This window comes from Nannobrachium achirus (genome assembly GCF_963921795.1).
Source record: "Nannobrachium achirus genome assembly, chromosome: 21".
Classification (NCBI taxonomy): Eukaryota; Metazoa; Chordata; class Actinopteri; order Myctophiformes; family Myctophidae; genus Nannobrachium; species Nannobrachium achirus.
This window is the reverse complement of record NC_137828.1, coordinates 24,677,245-24,693,310: the sequence shown is the minus strand read 5'-3', so window position 1 is coordinate 24,693,310 and position 16,066 is coordinate 24,677,245.

The window sequence follows — 16,066 nt, the reverse complement described above, 5'->3', positions numbered from 1 at the left end:
TGGAAAAACATCAATACGGAAGTCAGATACTCGCCACATGCCATTTGGTTTCGGCCTGACTTTAAAAAAGTGCCCCATACAGTACATGGCCTTGAAATCTATTGAGAGGCACTTAAGAGAGAATGCACCCACACATATAGTATTTGAACACACGCCATTCCAGCAGCACCATTTCTACGCAGCTATCTGCTCCTTAATGAGCATGCAACAGTAATTTATGACCATTCCTCTGACAGGCTTATATCGACATTCAGTAGGTGGACGGGGCATGAAGAACGTCCACAAATCAGCCCAGGGGTGTTAAATTGCCTCTTCCATCACATAAATCACAAACAACGCAATGGCCAGCACCAATCCATCGCACCTTCCTGTCACTATTGCGCTCCACGCCATAATTTTGAATATTCTACGCAATATATTTGACTGGTAATTTAATTAATACTGGATTAAAGCTGCACGTCCCCATGCATGGAGGCATTGGAAATTATGGTCAGTATTATGGAATTGTAAATTAAGAAAAAAACAAACGGGGCAATGGTGTGGTATCCGTGCTAAATCTTCTGGATTTTTTGTCATAACCACAACAGTATATCACACACTGTTATCACACACGTTGTTTCCTGGGTCTTGTGCTCATCTATTCTAACATTGGGAAAATGGATCCCTTCTTATGACATAAATAAAAGGTCAAGCAGAACATACACTGTTAGATCTAAAGCAAGCGTTCCCAAACTTTTCAGTGACACGACTGATAGATAAATTTGTATGTATGATGCAAATATGACCATGAAGTTATATTCTGTGAGAAACTGTTTTTACTTACAGGTTACTGCAACTCTGGTTATCATGACTAGAGATCATGTTTGGGTTATAAGGCCTAATGTTTCTGTCTTGTCACATTCTCAGGAACCAATCAAAGGGTTCCAGGTCATGTACTGTGATTCATATATAATAATGTTGTTTAGGAATTGTATGCTTACTGTATGTCACCTGTCTGATTCCCTCGAATACAGCAATTTATGAATATACTCCTGGGCTGTCTCTGTGTTTTATTTATGGTTATGAATTAGGATTATCCATACTTATGCATACTTATCAGAGACTGCCCAAGAGAATAACATTTGAGCTGGGGACTCCCCTCACCCTGACAAGCACTTGGAATGTATTACATTTAGTTTGACTGGGTTCCACAGATAACCATTGTGAAAACAGCTGATCTACAAGCTCACAACGGCTCGCACTGCGAGGCATTGTGATCTTGTAGACTGGCTATTTTCACAATGTTTGCGTCTTTCTAAGTCATAGTAGGGTAGTAGGCCCTATTTGACAATCTGTTATTAAAAGGGTTATTCAATTGTCACTTTATAAATGTGCAGATAGCCTGTATACACTTATGCTGTATGTTGGTTTGTTTACTGTTGAGTGAAAATACAAGGCTAATCACCTGGAGACCCCCCAAAAACATGGGGAATCCACTGGTGCTGTTCCACATTCATGGTGAGCCAGGCTGTGAAAAGTAAAAAGATGTGAATATAAATGTCTTTCAAAACTGGCCTGGCCCATGGTTTCCTCTATCAGGAGACTACAAGGGGAGGTTACGTGCAAATTGCAGACATTTTCCTTTTTCTCCTTTTTACATAGCGTTTTGTATTTGTTGATGACATGTATTATTGTGTTAATTTGTGTTGTGCTGTGTTGATGAATCGAATATAGGACCTCAAAGGAAGCAAGTCTGCAGGACTTTTTATATTGTCCTTTTAGCCTTGATGTCTGACTGTACAGTTTACATTTCTGTCCAATAAAGTATTCAATCAATCAATCAATCAATCAATCAATCAATCAATCAAAAAACTGTGTCTACAGTCAAATGTGCTACATCTGTGACCACAAAGATATACACACTCCTGTCTCGATAGCGCGACCACGTATTTCCCAGTGAACCTGTGCGCAAAGGTGGGGGCCGATGGGCAAGGAGGGTCACGAGCTTATGAGAAACAACTAAAATAAGACCTTAAAACCTGGCAAAAACAGTCGAGTGCATTAGCGGAAGATGACGATAAAGGAAATCATTAAATGGAAAACATTAAATTAACTTCTGAAAAGCCTACACGGCCTTAAAACATGGCAAAAACAGTTGCGTGCATTAGCGCAAGATTAGATGAGGATAAAGGAAATCTTTAAATAGAAAACATTAAATTAACTTCTGAAAAGGCTTCTAAGCCTACTAAAAACTAGTGGAACCGCGATCTTGCCACACGTGAATAATTGTGGTTGTAAACAATAACACAGACAATATAAATCCTTAGGTCTAGTTGTGGGAAGAAAAGGTTATCATCATGGCCCCAAATAAGTTTTAAATATCTTGCAATTGGCGACGAGTCTCTTACTAAATCGGCAAGAGTGGCTCTCATTCTCAATACATAAATGCTAAGCTGTATAACCTCTCCATCAGCAAAAGTCAGTGGTGCGTGTTCCCCACACTCCCAAGCCCCCACCGTTGCGCTTAGGTTCACCGGGAAATACGCGGTCGCATCCCGATAGCATTGCCGACATCAAAATGGATGCAACATTGCTCATTATATGTGATTAGAGATGCTCTGATTGCGATTTTTGGGGCCGATACCGATCACTGATCAACTGGAATCAGTATCTGCCGATACCGATATTCCCGATCACAGCGTCAAATCCATAAATTCTTCTATTTATTGTTACTGTAGCAGCATTTAATGATTCTTCTTACAAAACATTGACATTGAATATTAGTATAAACATTAGGATATTGCAGGCTGAGGTCCTTTAGTATCCAATTCAACTTGTAGGAGTTGAAGCTGATCTACGTAGCTTGTAGATTATTGGCAAAGCTGATAGAGGCAAAGCTGATACCGATCACAGCTAGATAGAGGCCTTATCGGCCGATCGTGATCACTCACCGATCAATCGGCACATCTCTAAATGTGATTATTATTTTTAAGATATATTTTGGGGCTTTTTCTGCCTTATTGATAGTATACAGTGGCCTGACACCAAATTGGGAAAGAGAGAGAGATGTGGAGTGACACGCAGCAAAGGTTGCCCGGACCGCTACGCCAGCCATGCGGGCCAGTATGTGATTATTATACCGGACCGCTACGCCAGCCATGCGGGCCAGTATGTGATTATTATACCGGACCGCTACGCCAGCCATGCGGGCCAGTATGTGATTATTATAAATGGCCCATCACAATTAAGTTCGAAGGGAAAGAGAACATAAAGCAAAGGTGAAGTAATTGCCGCAGAGTTTCTATCTGTGACTGCAGCACCCCATATGCTAATGGCTTCATTTAAAGTTGTACCATGTAACTTTTTTTATAAAACAAATCTTAAAATTTCCTAACTGTTAAATCGCTAAAGTTTTAGAACACCCACTCCGTTATTTTCAGCTTCTGAAGCCTTCTCTTTATATGTTTTCTATGATCCTGGCCGTGGACCGGATTTCGTGCCAAAATGACGTAATCTGCATCATCTGTATACGTTGTGTATACGTTGCCCAATCACATCGCCGATCATGCACACATGGTACACTACCGGCCAATCACAGCGCATCTTGAAGTGGGGTCGCCATATTTGTAGTCGCCCGTGTGTCTCTTTACTCAAAAGGTAATCTCGCCTACCAGGCAGGGTGAAGTAGTCCGTTTCTCCGGAATGCCTGAACGCACAGGAACCAGGGACCCCTCTAAAGATAGCTCTCGGCGTTGTGGAGGCAGACGCGGGGGTGTGAAGGTACGAAAAATGGGCGAAAGACGCGAACGCGACCGCGGTTTGCTATAGGGCTACTGACCACTAGTTGAGCATCTTACACAGTATAGCTTTAATTAAGCTGTTTTTTCTTCAATCCCTCCACTTGGGTGTAATTTATCCACTCTCCACTCTACCACCGTCTTATTTCGGTCGATCCCAAGGTAGCCGGCCAAGTTGCAGGCTGCTTAGTCAAACAGTAGATATATAAATATTTAGGGAGGTACTCAGTACTCACCTTTCTAACAGTGTGGTGTCATGACAAAGAGGAAAATTGACATCTATCCTACAATGTTGTTTTTTTGTTTTATTTTTACTTTCCTATAGGCCCTAGGGCATAGCAGTGATGTCCATTTTGTGGTTTCACAAGTTGAAAGCACATTTTTTCCCAAGGAGATTTCCGAAGAAATATTACAGTAGGCCTATATTCATTATTTTTAAGCCTAGAACCAAGCCATCCAGGCTCCTGGTGAATCAACACCATAAAACGTTTGATAATTTGGGAGGAAAAAATAAATACAAATAATAATTGTTGCGACCGAAGGTCGCAGTTAACTATGAAAACCGGCACATCTTGTCCTTCTGTAACACCTCAATGTCCTTCCTTCTGTAACGCCTCAATTTGTTGACATTGTGACATCACGTGACATCACGTGACATCACCTCATCAAAGATCAAATCTACTGTCTTTCCAATGACCGGAAGTGTTGAAATGGCACATCTACTGTAAATGTTGATGAATGGAATACATAGGACCACAATGGAAACAAGTCCCCAGGACCATTTTTGAGTTATCCCTTCAGCTTAATGTCTGACTGTAGTGTACCACGTGCTGTTTAACATTTATGACTAATAAAGTATTCAACCAATCAATCAAGCAACACAGATGAAGACCGACATCCAAAAAGTAAATGCATGGTTAATAATGTATGACTGCGTGTGTGTGTGTGTGTGTGTGTGTGTGTGTGTGTGTGTGCGTGCGTGCGTGCGTGCGTGCGTGCGTGCGTGCATGCATGCATGCATGCGTGTGTGTGTGCGCGTGCGTCATCCCCCCACATAATTTATAACTGCACAACCCCCTTATTGTAAGGCATGTGATGTACTGTAAGTCATGTGGCATAGTACCTACAGTAATAGGACCGTCTGTCTGGCAGCATCACATCTTTCAACACATTCACCCGCAGAAGCTCTCTCTCTCTCTCTGCAGGGGCATTCTTTCTCGTCACCTGCAGCAAAGCTCATTTCACTGGAAAATTGGCTCCTCTCTTCTCTTCCCCTGCACACATCCCACCCTCCCCACTCTCCCCACCCTCTTCTCTTCTCCCCCCAACTCTGCCCGTCTCTCTGCGTTATTGTGGTGCCTTTTAGCACTGATCCAATTAGCTATGGGAAAGCAAATTGAGCTATCTCTTTTTTTTCTTTTTTGGGTCGTCGCCTGCTCCAAGGTAGACAGGCGGACAAGATGAAGCGACGTGTTTTATGGGGGTTTGTGACTCGGGGACGGGAAATGTGTGACACCTAACATGCAAATCCTTCCTCGGAGCCTGCGGCGCACACAAGCAGCTCTGAGTTTTGACCTCGGAGTGAAATAATCGACAGTGAATGACAGGTGGAAGTGGAAGATGGAGGGAGGAAGGATTTAATATGTGTAAATCACAGACTTGACTTTACCATCCAGTGGGATTAGGAAATCGGGCTCAAGAGATTTAAAAAGACCCCAAAGGGAGTTTTTTGTTTCGTTTTTCTTATTTATTTATTTTTGCTACAAAACTTTTGCCTGAGTGACCCGAGGGAGATATTTTACAGCAGTGGTTCTCAAACTTTGTTGGCTGCAGTACCCCATACCGATTTCTGAAGTCCAGTACCCCCTTCCCCTGAATACAGCATTTTGCTTAGAAAAATGTACATCAAAAGTCCAGTTCTCATGCAATACGTTCAAAATAAAACAGCATAATAAACAGTTATACTAGTCAAGGTATTGATGTCATTTGGTTTAACAATTTACAGCTGAGCAGGTTCACACACAGTCTATCAATGTTTTATTATTGACCAATGACCATAACACTAAAATACATATTCCCATTTCTAGTTTTTTTTTCTACCCCCTGCAGTACTCTCGCGTACCCATAAAGGTACACGTACCCTCATTTGAGAAACACTTTTTTACCGTTTTCTCCCCCCCCCCCCCCCCCCCCCCCCAACACTCCTCAGTGCTCAGTGATTAAACCTTGCCTTCTCCACTCCACTGCTTCTCTCTCAAACACTGGCCTTGTGGCCTATGAGGTGGCTGTCACGGTCCTCGGCTCTGTGCCAATCTGTTATCCACCATAAATATGTCTGGGGTTGCGGTGAAAACGCTTGTCCCTGGATGCCCTTGGCGGTTAGATGTCTGCGGCGCGATGGGCCATATTTCTTGGAATGCCTTATTTTGTGCCAGATGGTGCCAATATGTACTGAGTCTACTGACAGCTTCCAAAAACAATGTGCGTGCAAGGGAGGTCAGAGTCTACCAGCGTGCAGGGGCTTGCTGTTGGGCCAGTTACACTTTGTTATTTGTCGAAGTAGGTAGTGTGTAACCATGTTCATTTTGACAGCACATTTGTGTTTAGTTTAGTCAATGTCTTTTGGCATATTTTAGTCATCTGTTAGTAGTCTTAGTTGACTAAATCTACAGTTGATTTTGTCGACACAAATGTTTTTTGGCTGTTGCATGGTTGCATGCTGAAAATTGCCAATCTACAAGCTCACAACTGCACCACGTTGTGAGCTTGTAGATCTGCTATTTTCAGAGCACAACACCCATGAGCGCAACCAAACTAAAATGACTTGTCTTTTAGTTCTACTGGATCTCCCTAACATTTTAGTCTAGTTTGTATTTGTTGACGAAATTGTCAAGATACTTATAGTCTTAGTTTTAGTCATCAAAGCTTCGTTTTCATTTAGTTTTTATTTTGTCAATGAAAAAAGTCAGTGGACGAACATTTTTCGTCATAGTTTTAGTCAATGGAATTAACACTGAAATGATCTAAGAACCTTTGACTGTCATCTGCCCTTCCCCCCTTTGAGCCTTTCTCAATCACCATTCTCTCTCATTAGAAAAGACGTGTGGATGTGAGGTCCTAATATATGCACTATGCAGACGCTTGGCAATAACACACATCTCATTCATTTGTCAACCTGAAGGAATCCAGTTATAGTTGCAAACCGCATGGCAACTTATCTTTATTTTGCTTGTAATTTAAACTTTAATTTATGCTACAAATCAAGGTGGGTGCAGTAGGTTCATCTAATGATGAAAGGTTGGAATTATTATGAGCGGACCCCTTGCGCAAGCATGTGTGTGCGTGCCTGCGTGCGTGTGTGGTAGCCAGGCGGGAGCTAATTGGATTTACAAATTTAGGTGACATCTAAGTGAGGGCATGCCATCCTAAAACAGCGTTCAACAAAACCATGAATATTAAAATAACTCTGGCTGTATGGTAATGGTGCGACCGGAGAACTCTTTGCTTAATCAGCATAATGTAGGTACATTTAGCATTATAGGTTAAACACTGCATTTATTTCTCTATGAAACCAGCCTCTGGCCGGTGAATAATAATAATAAGAGATTATGTGTGCTGGGAACCCCCTCAAGGAACCCTGGGGGTCCCCGGAACCCACTTTGAGAACCACTGCATCATGGCAGTACTGGCGTTGGATCGCAGCATGTTGTAGATCAGGTATTATTATAAATAAAACTTGCATTGCCTTGTGCGATACTGTAATATGAAAAAGTATATAGAACATTAATTTACAAGGGGAAAAAATATTATAGGTTCATGCCGTCAGTGACATGATTCAAATCTGTAGGATCCATTACCAATGGCGGCCATCAACTCCTTTTAGTTTCTTGGGCGGCAGTGGCTCAGGAGATAGAGTGGCGGCTTGGGAACCGGAAGGGTTCCCAGTTCGATCCCGGGCTCCCCCAGAGATAGTGTCGAAGTGTCCTTGAGCAAGACGCTGAACCCCTAGTTGCTTCCGATGAGCCTTGTTCCCTCCGCCATAGCGATTCGCGGCGTGTTCCTCCTCCGCGTCATCAGCGCCCACACCCTAGGTGGGGTTGGCGATAGGGCCTTTCTGTGTGGAGTTTGCATGTTCTCCCCGTGTCTCCTAGGGTTGATACCCTCACAAAAACATGCACGTAATCCATGGTCTCAATAATGCCTCCCCCTGGCCAGCCGGGGCGCCTGATGGAGGGGAAAGGAACTGGTTGGAATAACGTGTTCCTTCCACGCGCTACGTCCAAACCAGGGAAATCTCCACTGTCAGGTGAAAAGAAGCAACTTGGACTCCTCATGCATAGAAGGAAGCATGAGGTCAGTCCGTTGTCTCCCCAGGCGCGGCAGAGGGAGAGCAGAGCCCAGGATTACATAGGCAATTAGCACTGGGTGAAAAAATGGGTTACAAAATTGTGTGATAAAAAAAGAAAAAAAAAAAAGAAAAGACATGTGTGGATGTGAGGTCCTAATATGCACTATGCAGACGCTTGGCAATAACACACATCTCATTCATTTTCATTATGTCAACCTGAAGGAATCCAGTTATAGTTGCAAACCGCATGGCAACTTATCTTTATTTTGCTTGTAATTTAAACTTTAATTTATGCTACAAATCAAGGTGGGTGCAGTAGGTTCATCTAATGATGAAAGGTTGGAATTATTATGAGCGGACCCCTTGCGCAAGCATGTGTGTGCCTGCGTGCGTGTGTGGTAGCCAGGCGGGAGCTAATTGGATTTACAAATTCAGGTGACATCTAAGTGAGGGCATGCCATCCTAAAACAGCGTTCAACAAAACCATGAATATTAAAATAACTCTTGCTGTATGGTAATGGTGCGACCGGAGAACTCTTTGCTTAATCAGCATACTGTAGGTACATTTAGCATTATAGGTTAAACACTGCATTTATTTCTCTATGAAACCAGCCTCTGGCCGGTGAATAATAATAATAAGAGATTATGTGTGCTGGGAACCCCCTCAAGGAACCCTGGGGGTCCCCGGAACCCACTTTGAGAACCACTGCATCATGGCAGTACTGGCGTTGGATCGCAGCATGTTGTAGATCAGGTATTATTATAAACTAGAAAAACTGTTCCTTCGAAACAGTGTGGGCTCGCTTCCAACCCAAAACAATAATAGTAAAAGTGTCAAGTTCCCAGGCAATGCTCTCTTTCATTTTACTGACGGGCCCAGGCGATGCTCTCTTTCATTTTACTGACGGGCCCAGTCCGGCCTGTTCGAAGTGGAGCGGTGAATCTGAGCAGCTATACCCTGTGTATGTATGTACAGTACTGTACCTTACTGTACCTTACTGTACTGTACTTCGCTGTACTCTACTGTACCTTACTGTACTGTACTTGACTGTACACTACTGTACCTTACTGTACTGTAACTTACTGTACTGTACTCTACTGCACTCTACTGTACCTTACTGTGCTGTACTGTACTGTACTTTACTGTACCTTACTGTACTGTACTTTAATGTACTCTACTGTACCTTACTATACCTTACTGTACTGTACTTTAATGTACTCTACTGTACCTTACTGTACTGTACTTTAATGTACACTACTGTACCTTACTGTACTGTACTCTGCTGTACCGTACTGTACTGTATTGAACTTTACTGTACCTTACTGTACTGTACTCTACTGTACCTTACTGTACTGTTCCTTTCTGTACCTTACTGTACTTTACTGTACTCTACTGAACCTTACTGTACTTTTACTGTACTCTACTGAACCTTACTGTACATATTCTATGTGTTCTAGATCTACATGTTTGTATATACTTGAGTAAATGTACTTGGTTACTTTGCAGCACCACTAGCCTTACATTAAGACGTCTCTGCCGAGACTTTCGCATTGTCACTGCAGGGCCGACTTATGTAAGGCTACATCACCACAGAACAGCCAATGACAGCCAAGCCTTTAATCACAGCTGTGTCAATCAGTAGAGTGTAGAGGGACATTTATTTATAGTTTTAACTATAACTATAGTTTTATACATCACACAGCTTAGACATTTGGATCAAATCAGAGAGCAGACCTGTGTGAACGCAATGATATAGATAGCATATCTGAAGTGTGAACACTGCAGCCACAGCGCCTTAACATAAACATGGGTCTATTATCCTTCTCTCCACTCTGTCCCCACTCACTAAACCCATTGGAAATGCATTGGGTGCTTAAAGTTAAACATTTTTATTTTTTTATATTTATACTACAAAACATTTCAAAACCAAAAATACAAGCACACGTGTCCTCAGTAAGCTGAACACATAAAAATTTGAATGGTGTTGAAAGGTGTAAGCGTTTAAGAGATGAATCGCGCCAAAGTTTTGAGGATACTGACTGACTGACTGATAGATAAATAATGAAGATAACATACGTGTGCTCGCCTTCCAGGCGAGCCCACAATAAAACTTGCATTGCCTTGTGCGATACTGTAATATGAAAAAGTATATAGAACATTAATTTACAAGGGGAAAAAATATTATAGGTTCATGCCGTCAGTGACGCGTGATTATGGATCCAACTGGGAAAGATGGATAACCACGCCCCGCACTCATTTTTGAAGCTTGTGATTGGCTGAACCGGACGTAGGGAGCGCTCCGTTGTAGTCACTTGGACCGCGCGAGGTGCACCAAAACCCAATTATCATGGCGTTTATCGTGCGCTTGCCCAGGCCTTACGGCCTGGGCATAAATATAACGATTGCATTCACCACGGCTTCGTAACTCGCGCGGCGGCCCTGGCCCGCTCTTCGCGGCCACTCGCGCCTGCGGCGCTCGGGGGCGAAGAGCAGGACCAAGGTCCGCTGGCCTTCGCGCCGCTTGCAATGTCGTGGACAATAACTGTGAAAACGAGCGCTCTATGCCGTTTCCATCCATCTTTCCCAGTTGGATCCATAATCACGCGTCAGTGACATGATTCAAATCTGTAGGATCCATTACCAATGGCGGCCATCAACTCCTTTTAGTTTCTTGGGCGGCAGTGGCTCAGGAGATAGAGTGGCGGCTTGGGAACCGGAAGGGTTCCCAGTTCGATCCCGGGCTCCCCCAGAGATAGTGTCGAAGTGTCCTTGAGCAAGACGCTGAACCCCTAGTTGCTTCCGATGAGCTTTGTTCCCACCGCCATGAATGTATGGGTGAATGTAATGCACAATCATTGTACAGCGCCTTGGATAAAGGCACTACTGTATATATACCAGTTTCCATTTATCATTATAAAGCACATTGAATTCCTTGTTGTTGAACATGTGCTATAGAAATAAAACTGCCTTGCCTTTGTGCGACATTGTATTAACCGTTTTAGTGCCAGCCCCTAGAGGGCGCCAAAGAATGCCAGGGTTTGTCCCATAGGCGAGCGTATTAGCATCCGGGGACTCACGTTGCAGTGACGCGCGTGCTCACGTCATGGAAAGGTCCCGGATGAAAATGGCTACAGAATAGCTATTAGCATTTTGTCATTTAAAAGATCATTTTTAGGCGATTTCGCCGTAAATAAACCTCGCGCCGCATCCCTAAAAACACAATCCAGAGATATGGGCCTCCAAAGATGTGGTTTTTCATTGGATTCGGCGGCGATTCGCAGCTACGTTACTCGATAACGGCCGGCCGGGGGGCGGCCGGATTTCGAACACTGGATTGAAAATTTAGGCCCAGGCTTCAGAAGGCCTCGGATCATTTTATTCATTTCATTAAAAAAGCCGAACATGTTCGGGATAGGCACACTGGACGTCGTTCCGGAAGCGGCGCTGAACATTTGGTGAACATTGGGGGGCTCAAAAATGTATTTTAAACCATTTTTAATGGAATATATCGTCGGACCATGTAAAATGGCTAGCTGGCTAGCGTAGGACGAGCCAGGACCACCCACGACTCTACAAGCAGCTCAGGGTAAGTCAATTAATAAAAAAAAAATTGTATTGGATTGAAATAAAGCCGAACTTGTTCGGGATAGGCACTGTATGAGTTAAGACATGATACAAATCTGTAGAATCCATTAAAGAATCCATTACCAATGGTGGCCTTCTCTCTTCTTCTTCTTTCGTGTATCATCGTCCTTGATGATAGGTTGCCGACATTTTATTTCACAAGATTTCTTGTTATTTAGGGGAGGCTGTCAACTTCCATCAACATCAACCCCTGAACCCGAAAAGGCTTAGTTTCAGGTCGACCATAGCCGACCTGAAACAGGGTCGATCATAGACTTATCAAAGCCTATGATAGCTGATCTTTTTTCACCTCGCTTTAATTAATGAAAACATTCTTGGCAGAAGATGGTTCAGCTTTCCCAGTCTTTGTACCAACCTGTCCAAATATTTCACATCAAACAGCATACAAAATCAACCGAAAAAAAGAAAAAAAGAAACGTGCAATCGACTGAGGGTATAACCACTGCAATTGCTCTGCCAAAATATAAATGACACGCATGATGAATTTCAGAATTCGTGGTACGTTTTACCTGCAATTGGTATTATAATAAGCATTTCAGAAGCAAGGCCACTAAGGATATAGCTCAGCTCTGTACATTTCCTGCAAGGTAGTCACTCACAATGCAATGAAATGCACACGGCATACAGTATATCGTCGTTGTCGGGTGGAAACCTTGTATGTCCAAAACCGTTTGTTTTGTATTTATCATTTTAAGAATGATCTAAACTAGTGAAAACAGCTGATCTACAATTGTAGATCTGCTGTTTTCACTACTTTTGTGCGACGGCCTTGTATGATGAAGCAGGGCTTTACTTTGCGAAAAAATTGGCAAATTTGAAACTTGGAGATACAAGGTTTCTGCCCGACGATATGTGGTATATATATAGAGGGAGTGTGCTCGAGGGTAATAGGCTTTACTGTGAGTAAGTCCATCATGGTAGAGGGCATGCATCAGTGACAGCCCCACAGCAGTGGTGTAAAGTAACTAAGTGGATTTTACTCAAGTGCTGTCCAATTTTCAATACTTTTACGACTACGCCACTACATCTCAAGAGCCAAATATTCTACTTTTACTCCACTACAATTATTTTAAAACTACTTACTACTCATTAGTTTGTAGTTTTAGATTATTATTACAAAACCACTTCAGCCCTGTATACATTTCGGCTCATAATGTGTCTGGATGCGATCTGCTATTTTCAAAAGATTTGCATATAATTTATACATTTCAAAACGTGTGAAATGGGGATGCCCGCAGGCCTACTGGTCCGGGCGCATACCACTTAGACATTGCCACATAGGCAGGGATGCCTGGCCGCGTCGCAGGTTCGATTCCTGATCCGGACGACCTTTGCCGTACTGTATGTCATTCCCCGTCTCTCCCCCCATTTCCTGTCAGTCTACTGTCATATCAATAAAGGCATAAAAGCCCCCCCCCCCCCACACACACACATTCTGCATAATATACTTTCTACTTTTTTTGGTACTGTAAGTACATTTTGATGCCAATACTTTTGTACTTTTTACATAGTATTGATACTTTTACTGAAGTAAATAATTTGAATAACTTTTTCCACCACTGCAAATGAGCATTTAGGGAACACAGGGGAACCATATAGTTTCCCCCCTCAGAGCTCTGCTTGGCTGCATACATTATACAATAATATTGCACAAAGCGTTGCACTAGGGCATCAGCCCCGGTACGCTGAAGCTATGTGGTGCAGATCACAGCACTGGGTAATTGGCGCGCGAGAACTAAATAAGCAGATAATGTGCACTGGTCATTAACTTTCCGAAAATAGAAACGGCAAACAAATTGAAAGGAAAGTGATTAAAATGGCGGACGGTTAAACGAACCGATGAAGACCCAAAAGCCATTGAAGTAAAGGACATTGGATCACAGAATCTTTTATTAGTGTGGCCTTATTTAGCCGTGTGCTTGTCATTCTCATTAGCCGTCGGGCTGCCTTTCTCCCTTTATTCTTTCTCAATAATTCAGTGGGGCGGCTGACATTAAAATGCAATTTCAAACCCACTGGGACAGCAGTCAAACATTGAGATTCATGTTTAACCATTCCATTACTCTTAACTAGCCCTTACCCGTTCAAAGATATGAGCTCCGAAATGATGTGCAGTGTGTGGGTTATGGGATGTGCACTGTGCACACAGTATCTGAGGGATGGAAAGTAACTTTAACTGGTGCTTGCATGCTAATATGTAGGAGCATCAATGTAAGAAATACCCGTTCCATTTAACGGCTACAGAGATACTGTGTACCGATCTGCATGATTTTTGGACAACATCTGTAACAGGGCCAGAACCCCCCCCCCCCCCCCCCCGCCCGCCCACCTGCCTGCACACACCCCCCCCCCCCCCGTGTGTGTGTGTGTGTGTGTGTGTGTGTGTGGGTTTGTGTGTGATTGTGCATGGCCTGAACAACAGCGCCCCTCCCTTAACATGTGTGGTCACAAAAGGTACTGTAGGCTAAATAGATATAGATACACCATAAAAATGCTAATATACAGCATACGATTTGTGAAAGTGACAAACGGGCTTCACAGTTATGTCAGGTGTGTTCATATGCTGATGGTGATGCGATTTCAGATCAATTGCTCCAGCCACCGAGGAGAAACGCTGTGACAGACAGACAGACACTCACTCACTCACTCACTCACTCACTCACTCACTCAGACATTCGCAAAATCATAGTATAGATAGGCAGTGATGGAAAGTAACTACTTAAGCACAATTTTGAGGTACTTTTACTTTACTGGAATATTTCCAATTTCCAGTACTTCTAGGATCTACTTTATACTCCACTACATCTCAGAGGCAAATATTGTACTTTTACTCCACTACAATTATTTCAAAACATTAGTTAATAGTTACTTTATAGTTATAAAATATTATATTATAAAACGCACCCGCCACTTTAGGCTGGCTACAAACTCACAGTGACAACTGCGACGCGTTGTGAGCTTGTAGATCTTGTAGATTTTAGTACTTTTACTTTGGCACTTTAAGTGTATTTTGATGCCAATTATTTTGTACTTTTACTCAAGTAAGGCTAGGGCTCCACCAAGAGCGTTGCGTTGTGCCGGTGTCGTGGCGGCGTCAAAAAATTAACCGGGGCGAATTGGGCGTCCAACGTCCGAGCGCAACATTGGCAGTGGAGCACCTTTCATTGATTAAAAAGGGAACGTTCCCAGCGTTGGCACTGACGCGACCCCTGACGGCTGCAGTGGAGCCGGAGGGGTAACATAATTGAACCCATGCCTTTTACTTGTTAGGGCAAGGTCATACCGCACTTTTATTGAGGGTGGATTCTGCCAATGCATTTCAATGGGAATGGAAATAGAATAAAAGTGTGGCGTGGCCGTGCCCTAACAGAGTATTTCTACATTGTGGTATTGCATCTTTTACCTAAGTAAAAAATTGTCGTTGTCGGGTGGAAACATCTTATCTCCAAGTTTCAAATTTGTACGTTCTTTCGCAAAGTAAAGCCCTGCTTCATCATACAAGGCCGTCGCACAAAAGTAGTGAGAACAGCAGATCTACAAGCACACAACGGCTCGCGGTGCGAGGCGTTGTGTGCTTGTAGATCGGCTGTTTTCACTAGTTTAAATCATTTTAAAAATGATAAATGCAAAACCAACGGTTTTGGACATACAAGGTTTCCACCCGGCAACGACGATATCTGAGTACTTCCTCCAACACTGCTAATAGGCTAAAGATGTGCTGAGTTTGAGTGCTTCTGTAGGATGCTTTTTGCAGATTTTCGCTGTGCTACTTGATGCAATGTAGACAAAAAAACAAAACAAAAAAAACACAAAACTATTCATCTTCTACATTGGGGCGGCATAGCTTCAGGGGTAGAGAAACCGTTATTAGAGCACGAAGGGTTCCCAGTTCGAATCCGGGCTCCCCCTGAGTTAATGTCGAAGGATCCTTGGGCAAGACTCTGAACCCCACATTGCTCCCGGTGAGCAGGTTGGTGCCTTGCATGGTTTCCTCCGCCATCGGTGTATGAATGTGTGCGTGAATGGGTGAATGTAATGCACAATCTCTGTAAAGCGCTTTGGATAAAAGCGCTACAGTCCCAAGTGTTTTTTCTTTTTTGTTTTTTTTTTCCTCCCCTGCGCTCTCTGGCTCTCATCAACACAAACGTAACCTCTCAGTGGCATGTAGGTGCTATTTGGCTACTATTTTCCAGGACAATTTCAAAATAAACATGTTGAATGATCGATTGTATAGATGAAAAAAATAAAATAAAGACTTTTGTTTTGAAATGCGCTTCTGTGCAGAGAGGAAATGGC